The following is a 15,818-nucleotide window of genomic DNA, read 5'->3' as shown; positions in this document are numbered from 1 at the left end:
TTTCTTCCTGAACTGTCTCAGCAGCATTACGTCGGCCACTAAGGGGTCGATCGTCTAAACAACCCGTGGCTTCGAACTTTGAAATCATTCTTGCCACAGCTGCATTTGTCAACGGACCTTTACCCGTTCGAATCCACTTCCTATGGCGATAGGATCGTAACGCTGAACTAGCTCATTCCCCATTCTGATAATACAGCTTCACTAAAAGCGCCTTTTCAGGTAACGTCTACATGCTGCGACTGCTGGCGCATCTGATTCTCTCTCGCATTACAGCTCCTTTTATACACGATTGTCATGCGTAGTCACTGACGTTTTGCTGTCCAGCGCTATCTGTCGGACATTTTGTGAACTATTTTTTTGGTTCTGGTACAACCGCATGTCATTCCAAGTATGTGTGTCAATTTTTACCTCTGTATCTCCATTATTCCGTGGTTTATTAAGTTTTAAAATTTATACTGACTTTTTGATTACCTGGTATATAAGGAAGACGTGTTGTGAGGACTAGCAATGGATGTTGCCGTTGTTACTGGAACTCGAGCATCGGGTAGAGCCACGTAATTCCACTCTGTCGCGCTGCCAGTTATTGCCATTGATAGATTTTTGACCTTGTCCCTGGTCACACCAATTAGGCTGGATTCTGTCGCCATTGTGACTATCGAGGTCTTCATTGCCTTTATTGTGTCTACCGTTGTTTTGGTAGTTACTGACTAACCTGTTTCGGTTATTACGCCACCCGTTGTTTCTGCGCGGCTAGTAATTGGTTCGTCCGTTTGCCCTGTGATTTTCATATTTTTTGCGTCTTTCTACGACCATCGCGACTTGCTTTAGTAGATGTCTGAAAGCGTTCGCATTTGTATCGCACCAACCGACCAAGGCTTGGTGGTACTTAAGAGATAGTTTAGAGCAACAGATTCGCGCAATATCCTCTTACAAATATGGGTTTATGAAGAAAACGATGTTTTTTTATGAAGCTTTCCAGCAGTCTTGCTGGATTTTCATACTGTGAAGCTTCTAGATCTGGACACATGGTGATTTCGCGTTTGATATGAGATTGTTCTGCTCATGACCAGTAAATCGATCTGAATTTTTATACAAACAACTCATAAGTGTCGCAACACGCGTTAGCGCGTCGCATTTTATCGGCCGCATTGCTGTCCATGTGCGTGTATAAGAATTCAACTTATTCCTATAATGACCAAGATGCAGGAAACGCCTTCTGACATTGTGCGTACCAGACAACGAGGTGAACGCTAAAAATTTCCTAATCGACAGATAACGTTAGAAGTCAAACACAAATTTGCCGATATATTCGGGTATTGTATGGTTTGTGCAAATTGTGCCTGTTGGACGTGACAGGTCGTAGTGAGAGACTCGAGAGTCCTCACGGGAATAGTGTTGGTTCTAAAATTCATTGGCGTGGGATCTCGCGTACGCGCTACGTGAGGCAGCGACGGCACTCTGGACGATGGTCGTCGACGTGTTTGCGTCCGCCTGTGTGGTACCACAGGGGGTAAGCGGGTGTTGGACGGCAGGTGAACCCTTGTGGAATGGTATCGTGTTGTCGGAACGTGCATTTCCCGTTGTGATCACATGCTCTGTGGCTTTGACCCTTTGAGCAACTGTTTCGAATTTATTTGCATTTTCTTCACGAAAACTGGAGAATTAGGGGAAGGCGGGACAAGATGGGGAAGCTAACTTTTAACCCTTACAAAAGGGACAAAAATAAACAAATTCAAGTAGGTTTGATTCTGTAGTTGAACAGGGAAGGTAATCACTTTCTTGAAACACATTTATGTTCACAATCCAAATGCCTGTTTTCCGAAACCCATTCACTGCTATGGACATTGTAGCTGAATGACTGAAGGCTTTACCGAATAAACTTGCGATCTGATGCAGCGTAACAACTTTTCCTGGATGGGTACGAAGCCACGATCTTACTTCATCTTCGTAAAATATACTGAGAGGTTTCATAAATGCCACATCCAATGGTTGAAGACGGAGTGAGCCGTGTGGTGGCAAACACAGCAAGACAATCCCATTTTAGCAGGCCACATCTATCAGTTCTAAATTCTTGATGTGCTTTTTGTGGCCGTCCAATATGAGAAATATTGGTCTTTCCTGTGACGCTCCAGTAAATGCAATAAACATCTTAAACCAAGTCAAAAATAGTTATTTCGTCATCCAACCAGTTTCTTGGACTTTTGTCCAGGTACCAGGGGGCAGGCCAGTCTCAAACGCTTGTTGCATTCGTTTTCGAGGAGAAATTAACATAGATAGTACGTAGCACCCGAAGCTGAAACACAGATTTCTGCAGTCACAGCCTGGCCTCTTTCTGCTGAAGTAACTGTTCCCACCTGTCTGCGCCCTTTCAAAGCAACCACCTTTGTGTGACCTTTTGGAATGACTGTTAAACCAGTCTCATCGCAATTGAAAATTCGGTCTCCCGTAAATTTGAATGTGTCTAATTGACTTTCTAATACATCGAAAAACCGATCTACAGCAACTCGATTAAACCCCATTGCTCGTTCGATTGATGTGACTTTCGTATTGTTAAGGTAAGATTTGGTGCAAGAAACCCATTTAACCAATCTCTTCCAGCAGATTTGACTGCAGTATTAAATGGATGTTTGATGTTGTTTCGTTCAGCTAGCTGAAAAGCGAAGTTCACAATGTTCTTTAAGTGTTAGGCCAAAATACTGTCCTTGCATCTGTGTTAAGTAGTCTTTGTTCTGCCTCTTGTTCTGGGGTAAGGACACTAGTGATTGGTCCTAACCTTTTCACAACTGTATAGCCAGGATTAGCACGTTTCTTTGCCACATGTCGTTCGATCGTTGTCTGTGGCACGTTGAACTGTCGAGCAGCCCTGAAAGAACCCATATGACGTTCTATAACAGCATTTACAGCGCCTTCCATTGACTCCAATGACCAATCTTGCCTAGACGTCTGAAATCTTGCCTAGACCATCTGAAATAAAACACGTGGAACGTACTATTGAGTCAGATCATTCCTGGTAATCTATATTATATAGTAAATACCATATTTCCAATAGTCAGTCGTTAAAGCATAGCAAGAATACTGACTTTGCACGTTTTGTGTATTTTTATTCACCATATAGCCTAAGGCATACTTTGTAATTAATTAGGAAACGTTGGAATAACGAATACCATTCTATTTACAATTGTATTCAACGTATAATGTACGTGTTCAAAACACGCAGCGAAGTAAACACATGAGACGATAAGAACATAATGTGTGCCGTGCGGTTCTAGGCGCTTCAGTCTGGAACCGCGTGACCGCTACGGTCGCAGGTTCGAATTCTGCCTCGGGCATGGATGTGTGTGATGTCCTTAGGTTAGTTAGGTTTAATTAGTTCTAAGTTCTAGGCGACTGATGACCTCAGAAGTTAAGTCGCATAGTGCTCAGAGCCATTTGAACCAAGAACATAATGGTTGGACAAATAGTAGGGGCAAGACGGAGAAACTACTCATCTTGCCCCACCCATCTTGCCGTCTACCATGCTGTCAGGTTATGTTACGCCTACATGAACACTATTTAGTGAACATTGACTACTGACACAGCAGTTTACTGCTAATAAGACGTACTATTCAGTGCTATATGTATAGTCTGGACAAATGTTCACGAAACACATGTTTTAGGACCTCGAAAGGTGTGAAACATTGCAAATCAGTGTAACAATTGTACGTACCTTTCAAAGCTCACAGAAACCGCTGCGAAATTAAGGTTCAGCAATGTCAACACACTGGGACCTGTGTATTGATGATGTTGACGTAGCTATCCACAGATGGCAGCACACTAACTGTAGCATGTAGCCCTTCCCCGTCTTACCCCACCTCCCCATCTTGCCCCGCCTTCCCCTACAATTATTTTCAGCCATAATAGCTGTGTTTGTGAACCGTGACTGTGTGGGATGATTATTTCCAGTTTCTGCTACCAGTCACTTTTTATTTTATGCTTAATCTAACATAATGCAACGCGTTTCGAACATGTTCTGTTCATCTTCAGGCGTTTATACATACATACATACATAGAGAAATGTTACTTAAAAATAAGCATTCTTAAAATAGATTAATCTAGAACACCTTATCCATCGTTTTTTACTGTAGCTGCTAGTGTGACATTTGGGGGAAAGGAAGGGGGCCAGTGTATGGCTGGAAACCGAAATCAGTGATGTCTGATGTCTTCTGCTGGTTTTCTTCTTTGTGGTTGACTATGTATATCACAGCCTGTATAGGATGCAGACAGATTTTGATCAGTTATGTGTTACGAAAATAGTGTGAAAGGCTTTTATATGACAGTTGATCACTTACAATTACATCACCTTGCTGCTTCACTTACATCACTGGTGTAATGGCGGAGCTATTGATTGACATTACACTATTGCACATCATATTTTGTCACTGATTGCCAACGTAATTCACTGCACAAATTGCTTCGATGTTATACACACAACATAAGATGGCGGACTTAGAGCACAACCAAAAGTCCATAAAACCAACACACCTATCAGGCCTATTGTGAACTGAGTTAATAGTTTAGCCTACAAATTAATGAGAGAACTAAATGACATACTTGTAAAAAAATAAACATCTGAAAAATCATATTCCATAATGAACAGCTATGAACTTATTAACAGTTTGAAAGATTTGACAGTACCATCTCAAGCCAAGCTTCTATCCCTAGATATTGTTAACTGTTACAGCAGTATACCTGTATATGAAACATTTGAGATAATAAGAATGAACCTATTGAGAAAGAAGATAATGAGCAAACCAGAAATCATAGAGCTTGTAGATGTACTTAATCTAGTACTCTGACACAATTACTTCTCTTTTAACAACAAAATTTACAAGCAGGGCCGAGGACTAACATTGGGAAGCCCTCTCAGTGGCATATTAGCTGAAATATTTATCAACCATATAGAAAACAAAATTCTAACACTAAATTGTAACATCACAAGCAAAGTTAAATTCTATAAGAGATATGTAGATGACACCATCATTCTATTTGGTGGCACAGAGGATGAAGTGAGAAACCTTTTTAACAATTTCAAGAGTCTACATAAAAGTATTCCATTCACCTTTGAACAGGAAGAAGACAACATCATACCTTTTCTTGACATACGAATATCAAAACAGAACCAAAAGGTAGCTTTCAATGTTTACAGAAAACCTACTGGCACTGACACCACTATACCAAACTCCTCTATACATCCCTCCTGCCACAAAAAAGCTGCTTATAGATCAATGTTGTGCAGAGCACACAAATTTCCTCTTCAAAAAATGGTTCAAATGGCTCTGAACACTATGGGACTTAACTTCTGTGGTCATCAGTCCCCTAGAACTTAGAACTACTTAAACCTAACTAACCTAAGGACATCACACACATCCATGCCTGAGGCAGGATTCGAACCTGCAACCGTAGCGGTCGCGCGGTTCCAGACTGTAGCGCCTAGAACCACTCGGCCACTCCGGCCGGCTTTCCACTTCAACATACAGACTCCAACAAGAAATGTAAACCATAACATATACTGCAATAAACAATGGATGTGACCCTTCTCTAATTAATACCATGTCACAACAGATAAAAAATAAACTGAACAAACAACATCAAACTACACTCACAACTGACGAATTAAGATGAACAGAACGTATTCGAAAAGCGTTGCATTATATTAGATTAAGCCTAAAACGAATAGTGACTGGTAGCAGAAACTTGAAATAAATAAGTGGACAATTGTTCAGAAGCCATTTCTAATTTTTCATGCACTTTTTGTAGTTGGGTGGAGTTTCATTCAAATATTTATTTATCTGCTTTAAACCAGTTCGTAACTGCCTGCGATGCTTTTGTGGCAGTCCAAACAGCACGTTTTGCTCGTTTATTGCTACTAATGAAACTTTCTTATAACTGCAGTCTCCAATCTTGCCAAACTGGCGTCTCTCTTGGCAGATACAGCTCTTTGTTTGACATCAGAATGGTCTGTGTGCAGTGAATCTATCTCCGTAGTTACAGCTACACGGTTATCATCGTTTTGTTGACGTAACTCCTCGTAAATCTTACTCAATCGAGCTTTAAGTTTTTCGTTCGACCCTTTACGTTCGACCAATCCTGCTTCGCGTTGCTGTCGTTTTTCGTCTGCCGATGTATGTTCGGCTGAGTCGGCTTCCCATTGCTGTTCTCGTTTTTCGTCTGCCACTTTATATTCGGCTAATTCTGCTTCCTGTTCCTGTTCTCGTTTTTCCTTTAACTGTTTCACAAATGCAATGAAGTCGTATCTCTCTGTGTCGCGTCACCCATTCACCAAGGATGGCGAGTTGACCCTTGACTCCGGTGTATTTGAGGTAGGACACCTGCTTTGGGAACGTATCTGTGCAAGATCTTGTGTGTAATTGTCAGTGATTCGATTTACGACTTGCGTCCAATTATGATTTTCACCCGAATTGACTTGTTGTTGAATGTCTTCGCGTAAGTTTTCAGAATCTCGTGCCCATGTAAGTCTTCACGAGAAACTGTGATCTCATTACCCTGAGTCACGCGGCTGCCTGACTGTTCCGAGAGCATATTCATACTCGGTAATCCAGATAACTACCGAACGAGGTGGTGCAGTGGTTAGCACACTGGACTCGCATTCGAGAGGACGACGGTTCAATCCCGTGTCCAGCCATCCTGATTTAGGTTTTCCGTGATTTCCCTAAATCGTTTCAGGCAAATGCCGGGATGGTTCCTTTGAAAGGGCACGGCCGATTTCCTTCCCAATCCTTCCCTAACCCGAGCTTGAGCTCCGTCTCTAATGACCTCGTTGTCGACGGGACGTTAAGCACTAACAACCACCACCAGATAACTCCTCATACGTAAATTCGATATCGTCGCTTACGAATTTTTCACCCCCTCTGTATCTGTCATATTTGCTTGATTCCCCTGTCTGAGTATAGCACTATTCCGCGTCAGCATTCACAACTGGCTGGCATTACCAGATATGAGCCGCGCGTAGCACTGGGACAGATTGTATTTCCTACGGCAATAAGTTAAAGAACCTAAACATCTACTCCCATATCTACTAAAACTTAGATTTTAACGGTGCAACGCTGATGTGCCAGAGCACGTTGTCATTGACTTGCCACAGAAGCCACGAGAACAGAACTATTAACACAGAAAGTAATACCGTTGGAAAGTAAACCCATCAAATAAGGAAATTATCTCAACAGTTAGGGTAATGCGACGCTCAGATCAGTCAGTTACGTGAAAGTATCTGTATGCTGAATGACAGAGTGTCAGAAAAATAATCTGTTTTAAAATACTGGAAAATGAACACATCTGAATACCTCGTTTTGGTATCAGAAGTTTTCAGGGTACGTATTTAAAAGCAGGGTCGCCAATTATGAAAGGCGAGTTCCAAGTTCTCCTTCGCTACCTTGAAGTGATACGCAAATTAAGTATTTACTGAACTCGGAATTCTATTATAAATGTGAAATATACGTGCTTAATGACGTTTGACTATGTAATCCATGCCTCTGTTGAAGAGTTGTATTGGATGAGGTCGCTTGCCTCATAGCAAGTAGTTATGGTTATAAATTACGGGTATTAGCATCAAGTTAACCCCACGAGAACTTTTGCCTTGGTTGAAGGATAGGGCTGGTGTGTAAGTATATGTAATCTGAAATATCAGGAAAGATAACCAGATTTATTCCAACTGTAAAACCTAGCAACGCAGAGTGGCACTTCCCTTAACTATATGGGAGCACAAGATTCTACGTCACGTCCTTTCCACCACTATCTAATCATAGAAATAAATGCCAGATTTTGTTGCTATGATTATGGATCAATGACCATCTGTTTAACTTCTACAATCTGCAAGGCTGATCGTACTACGGCCGGAGCTGCGTATTACACCTATTCTGCTCTTTTACTCAACGAGAGGTTCCCCAGTCGGCTGTTCTCGTCGTGTTGTTATGCGGACCAGGTGTGGTGTTGGTGCCACCACCCCGGCGCGCCTACACGAGGCAATTCCGCGATATTGTCGGGAGATCTGGGTAAGGTACGCAACTACTCGGCAATACACAGTATCGCCTGGTACAGAGTATTGCGATCGGGTGTTGAAACGCGAGTGTCTCATTTCTAGCTAAATCTACTGCGGCTTGCTGGTCCGCTGCTGCGGCTGTCGAATCGCTACATTTTAACAAATTTTTGACCAATGAGCACTACTCCCGCCTGACTGAGTGCGGGGGAAGCACTGTTTACGTCATATCGATCTGGCCAATCGCTCTCGCCTGTGAGAGGCGGTGCTAGTGCGAAAAACATTCCAGACGCTTCCTTGGCGCCAGCGTGTAAAACGACACATGCCAGTCCTCTATCCTGCGCTTAAAAAATATGGAGTCGGGGATTTGCAGATGTATATTCCTTGCTGGAAATGCCGCCCATGAAGCTTTTGTAATCCCAGAGTTACATGGCCGAGGGGATACAGTGTCCTCCTGCGTTATTGACTTAGGGGAGACGTTCTGCTCGTCCTGTACGTGTTCTGCTGGAAATGCCGGCTGCCCGTTCGGCCGCATCAAAACCCTGCCGTTGGACACCGACGTGGCGGGACCAGCACCTCCTGCGGTGCTGCATTTTGTAAAATTCGAACTTAAAGCTAATTCGTTGCTGGCTTCAGGGCATCGGCTCCCTGAGGAAAATCCCATACCAAACTCTGTGCGCAAAAATTATATGCACCTAATGCAATGCAGTACATTCTCACTTCTCTCCCCTTAGCCACATCTGTTAGCATAGGGCGATGAAACAAAAATTTGTTCGCATCATTGCTGCTAGTTGTCACTGCTGACCTCATTAGTTATTCAAAAGTGCAAGGCCGTTTGATGTGGGCCTTGAACTCCCAGTGCACGGCCCATATAGGCTGTCACCTTCCTGCCATATTGCATAAAAATGATCCTAACCACATATCCACGCTGTTGAAGCGATGTAATGATAATGATGAGCAAAACGTCTCATGGCGTTTACCAGAAACAGGAACCGCTGGTCTCATCTCCTCGAAAAAAATACAAAAATAAAATAAACGATGCCATCAACTTGTACCACGCAGTTACCTTTCCAGAATTTAGTTTTCAAATACGTGTAAATTCCTAAGGGACCAAACTGCTGAGGTCATCGATCCCTAGACTTACACACTACTTAAACTATCTTATGCTAAGAACAACACACACACACACACACACACACACACACACACACACCCATGCCCGAGGGAGGACTCGGAACTCCGGCGGGAGGAGCCGCGCAATTCGTGACATGGCACCTCAAACGGTGTGGTCACTCCACGCGGCAGGATTTAGTGGTACCGGTCGATGTGAGTGCAGATTTTCCGTTGCCCATATTCTGCAGTTCTACGTATTGGCACGTCCTTGGAGACGGAGATGGGCTTCGTCTGTCTACAGGACGTTCCCTGGTCTTTCACTGCCCAGTTCCGTGTGAACAAGTAGTTCCAGACCGAACGTTTGTATTGGTGGCATGACAGCAGGAAGCAACAGATTCTGAATATGGGTGACCTTGTGTGGATAGCGATGCCGGACTTTTCGTAGGATGATTTTATGCACCTTTCTTTCAGGTATATTCAGCGTTCGAGCAATTCACCTGCATTGCATGTTTCCACACCACCGCTCAACCCCTCCTCCAGTGTTGTGGTCATGTCTTCGACCAACATTTGATCAACTGCCTTCCTTCCTCTACCACATTACACTTCAAAAGAAACTGCCTATTCGAATTTTATTAATATTTTGTCTAGATACTCGGCAGACGTCGGAACAATGCCTTTTTCATACCCTTGAGTGTCTAGAACTTCAGTAGCGCTACAGGCGCACAGCCACGGTTCTAGTAAAAGACCGTTACCAGCGGTGTGCGATTCTACATGGAGACACTCGTGTTATGCGTCTCTGACACAAACTGAGGGACAGCCATGTGTTGGGGCCTGTTGGTGTTTGTATGCTGAAGCTTACAGCGCCATCTTTTGTTCAAGTTCCATAATATCTGCCCCTGCGTAAATAATATGCTTTTCACGTTTGACGTGTAGGTCGCAACGACGCAGCCACGCACTGTGTGGTACGCAAGCCTGCTGGCTGCTGTCCAGTCCAATTCCCTCGGTGGTACCTCCCAGGGTCGCGCGTACCCATCTGTATCGACCAAGGCAAGGACAAGAACGCCCTGTTTTACATCGCGCCGCCGGGAAATTCAAATGGAACGATACAACGCACATCAGGGCACAAATCACACAGTACCCCCTCCGTCAGCGTAAAGCATTCTTATCAGGCGTTTGCATTGAAATATTTGATATTCCATGACAGAGTTATTAGGTTAACATACTACTCTCATTGGTTCATTCTCATGTAGATGACTTGGAAGTGACGTATGCAGGGTGTTCGGAAATTCACATTCGAAACTTCTAGAACTTGTATAGGGGAGTGAGTAGATAATATTTTGAGTTAGAATGCATGTCTGGTAACGTATCTTTCCAGTGCTACAACACTTCGAAAACACGTTGGTAGTGCGATTACCTTTACAAGTAATTCATTAGGCGTGACGGAGTGTATAACTTGTTTTACAGTTCCACACATTAACTGCCAAAGGAACTGCTGGTGTACTCCTCGACGTGCTCTCTTCAACGTGATGCAACACGGTCTCTTCCCATCTCCTTGAAGCACCACATTCACGCCTGCTGACGGTAAGCGGACCTCTTTCTCGAAGGCGCTGCGTGATTGTGCCGGAAAGGCTATGCGATGTAATCTGTCGTTGTGGAGAACGATGCTGATAAATGTGACAAACGTAGGACAGACGACAGATGACATCAGCCTGTCCGACGAAACCCCGCCCCCCTCTTCATGACTACCCTATTGCATACCTACCTAGTAAACATGTTTCCAAAAGGATGTAGCGCGGAAACGGTACGTTTTCGGGCATTCAACATCCTACAAGCCCTAGATGTTTGTAACGAGAATTTCCGAACACCCAGTAATTAGGTTAACCTAAATGGGCTTCTATGAAATTTGGGTTATTGTAGTGTTTCCGCACCAAGGAGAGCATAAAGACAGGGACAATGAGCTTCACACCACACAACGCGATTCCAGGAAGCTCCGTGCAATATTATACACTACTGGCCATAAAAATTGCTACACCACGAAGATGACTTGCTACTGACGCGAAATTTAACCGACAGGAAGAAGATGCTGTGATATGCAAATGATTAGCTTTTCAGAGCAATCACACAAGCTTGGCACCGGTGGCGACACCTACAACGTGCTCACATGACGAAAGTTTCCAACCGATTTCTCATACACAAACAGCAGTTGACCGGCGTTGCATGGTGAAACGTTGTTGTGATGCCTCGTGTAAGGAGGAGAAATGCGTACCATCACGTTTCCGACTTCGATAAAGGTTGGATTGTAGCCTATCGCGATTGCGGTTTATCGTATCGCGACATTGCTGCTCGCGTTGGTCGAGATCCAATGACTGTTAGAAGAATATGGAATCCGTGGATTCAGAAGGGTAATATGGAACGCCGTGCTGGATCCCAACGGCCTCGTATCACTAGCAGTGTAGATGACAGGCATCTTATCCGCATGGCTGTATCGGATCATGCAGCCACGTCTCGATCCCTGATGACGTTTGCAGCAGCATGGACTATCAGCTCGGAGAGCATGGCTGCGATTACCTTTGACGCTACATCACAGACAGGAGCGCCTGCGATGGTGTACTCAACTACGAACCTGAGTGCACGAATAGCAGAACGTCATTTTTTCGGCTGAATCCAGGTTCTGTTTACAGCATCATGATGGTCGCATCCGTGTTTGGCGACATCGCGGTGAACACACATTGCAAGCGTGTTTTCGTCATCGCCATACTGGCGTATCATTCAGCGTGATGGTATGGGGAGCCATTGGTTACACGTCTCGGTCATCTCTTGTTCGCATTGACGGCACTTTGAACAGTGGACGTTACATTTAAGATGTGTTACGACCCGTGGCTCTACCCTTCATTCGATCCCTGCGAAACCCTACATTTCAGCAGGATAATGCGCGACCGCATGTAGCAGGTCCTGAGCGGGCCTTTCTCAATATAGAAAATGTTCGACTGCTGCACTGGCCAGCACATTCTCCAGATCTCTCACCAATTGAAAACGTCTGGTCAATGGTGGCCGAGCAACTGGCTCGTCACAATACGCACTTCACTACTCTTGATGAACTGCGGTATCTTGTTGAAGCTGTATGGGCAGCTGTACCTGTACACGCCATCCACGCTCTCTTTGACTCAGTGCCCAGTCGTATCAACGCCGTTATTAAGGCCAGAGGTGGTTGTTCTGGGTAATGATTTCTTAGGATCTATGCACCCAAATTGCGTGATACATGTCAGTTCTAGTATAATATATTTGTCCAATGAATACCAGTTTATCATTTGCATTTTGTATTGATATTTCAATTTTAATGGCCAGTAGTGTATGTTGTCTGCCTTTTCCGTCGGAGTATTTGCACGATTGCGGCACAAGTGCATAACCCCACAAGAGTTAAGACTTGGCAGAACGTGAAATTTGATAATTTTACAGATCTCGTGAAACTTAGCATTACTTAACACCTGCGATAAGGGAACATAATGCATAAACAAAGAAATTTGCAAATAATTGTAATGACTGGTGAAAAGAAGTATCTGAGCTGGCCAACGAAGCTGCGTTTGTTTGCTGATGACGCTGTGTTGTACGAAAAGGTGTCGTCACTGAGTGACTGTATGAACATACAAGACGACGTAGACAAAAATTCTAGTTAGTGTGATGAATGGCAGCTCTAAATGTAGAAAAATGTAAGTTAACTCTGATCAATAGGAAAAACATGACCGTAATGTTTCGATACAGCATTAGTAGGACTCAGCTTGAAACAATCACATCGTTTAAATATCTGAACATAACGTTAAGTACTCCTGGAGTATTTGGCATGCGTATCAGGTCGGCTTCAACGAAGACATCGAAGCAATTCAGAGGTGAGTTACTAGATTTGTTCCTAGTAGGTTTGAACAACACATAATGTTGCGGACATGCTTCGGTAACTGAAATGAGAATCCCTGGAGGGAAGATGACATTCTTATCGAGGAACGCTATTGAGAAAATTTAGAGAACAGTAATTTGAAGCTCACTGCAGAACAATTCTAGTGCCTGCAAAATACATTGCGCGCAAGGACCACGGAGATGAGGTACGTGAAACTAGTGCTCATACGGAGGCATATAGACAGTCTTTTCCCCTCGCTCTATCAGCGAGCGGACAAGGAAAGGATATGACTAGCAGTGGTATGGGATGCTCTCCGCCATGCGGAGTATCTGTATCGATGTAGATGCCGATGCAGATGTAAAAACACATGCAGTGGAAACATTTTTGAAAGACTTGGGGAAGTCTCCCCTAAAGCGGGGATGCTTTCTAGTGAGCTTTACGTGATGCATTTGGATTTCTGCTTTCCTTTTGCCCGCAGGCTATGTCTTTCAGAGTTAATGCTGGTAGACGTCTGCCTCAGTTCAGCTCGGAATCTGCTGGACAAGTGTCATGCTCCCTCGTCAGCAACATTACATCTTTGTATCGCCTAGTAACGAAGTGCACTAATGCAGCAAAGTGAACGTTTGTGTCCCGATGTCCTGTTTGTCTCACGATCTTAAAAAACATCTAGTAAAGTGACTGTTACGTAATTGTAAGAAATTAATATTTTATATTTAATCGTAGTGTATATAATGCAGTCTATTGCTCCAGAATAAATATTGTTAAAGAGTAACTGAAATCAGTTTATTGTAGTCTAAAATTTACAATATTTAAGCTGGAGCGCAAGCCTTTTATTTGATAATGGTTCAAAACGCCTTGAAAGTGCGTTTTATGTATTTCTCTTGTCTCCATCACGTGCAGCGAGCCCTTGCCTTCCCTAAGGCGGAAAAAATCGTCGTTTAATAGATTCTTATCACGCCTGATCCACACATAAAATTAAAGCTGTGGACTCCTGTGGAGCTAGTGTTCCTTTTCTGGAGCCGTTGGCAGAATCGTAGTCTTCCACGTTGGTCTTAAGGCCTGGGAGTTTGCACAGATACGGAAAAAGTAGTTGTTTGTGAATAATTGAAGAAAAAGCTGGATTTGCCCTTCAGATGTTGCAGTTCTGCGAGCACTTGTTTCAGTATCAGCCTTTACTCCTTGTAACACTTGCTGCTCCACAAGAAACGTGTGAGCTGTGCTTGGTCTATCCAAAACACTTGCCGCTGTTGACGGTGATCCGACGTCTGAAAGTAACAAGGAATACCTAATGAACTTTTTTTCGAATTGAAATACACTGTTGAGAGTGTCTTTTGTCGTACCTGTCCATTAAATCACAACAGCAGGACATGAGATTAATGTCGCCGAATGCTTTGCATTCCGTAAGTCACACATGCATTCCGGATCGTGCCAAATGTTGAGCACCTCAGGCTGCCCAGTCTTCGTCGGCTGCTACAGGTCTGCAGTACTTGTGATTCCTGAGCTGGGGACTGGAAACCACTGCGAATCCTCTGTATGCCTACGCTCGGCACCAGGTTTCAACGAGCTACGTGCCAGAGTGGGGGAGATCTGTGTGTCACAGGAAACAGGGATCTTCGCATAACCCACCCCGATCGGGAGGGTGATATAAATCACTGCAAACTAAACACACACACGCACACACACAAATTGATAACAGACACACATCCTGATTCCTGGTCTTGTGGTGATGCGGGTAAACAAATGAGCTTTTCCCAAAACTCATCTTTCGGAGTTCTGCTGTTCTAACACTAATTACCTTTATCGGGTGTTCGAAAATTAGCTTTCTTCCATTGAAATGGACTGGTTAAAATTTTGGAGACTCACCCTGTGTTTTGTGGCGCATAGTCCGTTTACTTGTCTGATAGTGGTCAGATTCACCGTGCAAGTCCGCCTATCACCCCGGAGCTCTTAAAAGCGCCGATTCCCTGTCCGGCTTACCACTGGCCATTCCGTTTGAAGCCCTGCCGGCTCTGCGAGTGACAGCCACCTGTTGATTGGCGGCGCCCTCGTCGTGGCTACTCGCGGATGCATAAAGGGAATATGCTATCAGCAGCTGCACCAGATGAATTATTTAGCCTTGGATTTAATGTCCATCCGTCACTTGCGAGGCCTACGACACACTGGACCAGAAAGCAGCAAACGTCATGACGTCACACTTTTCTGGAAAATATTCTCGCTCTTACAGGTAACTGAATCCGTGATGATGACTGGGTATGTAAATTTATGCCGAAAACATGGCGACACCATCAAGACAGCGTGTAACCAACATCAAATTGCCATGAAACGTACCACATGTAAATAGGTAAATTATTAACATTTCAGCGTTACTGTAAAAGGTGCGTAGGAGTAACATAGGAGGAGGATATTAGTGTTTAACGTCCCGTCGACAACGAGGTCATTAGAGACGGAGCGCAAGCTCGGGTGAGGGAAGGATGGGGAAGGATATCGGCCGTGCCCTTTCAAAATCAGGATAGCCGGAAACGGGATTGAACCGTCGTCCTCCCGGATGCGAGTCCAGTGTGCTAACCACTGCGCCACCTCGCTCGGTGCATAGGAAGTAACATAGACTATGTTATGTATACAGGGTGTTACAAAAAGGTACGGCCAAACTTTCAGGGAATATTCCTCACACACAAATAAAGAAAAGATGTTTGTGGACATGTGTCCGGAAACGCTTAATTTCCATGTTAAAGCTCATTTTAGTTTCGTCAGTATGTACTGTACTTCCTCGATTCACCGCCAGTT

The sequence above is a fragment of the Schistocerca cancellata genome, chromosome 3 (assembly GCF_023864275.1).
Source record: "Schistocerca cancellata isolate TAMUIC-IGC-003103 chromosome 3, iqSchCanc2.1, whole genome shotgun sequence".
Taxonomy (NCBI): Eukaryota; Metazoa; Arthropoda; class Insecta; order Orthoptera; family Acrididae; genus Schistocerca; species Schistocerca cancellata.
This window is presented reverse-complemented; position numbering follows the sequence as displayed.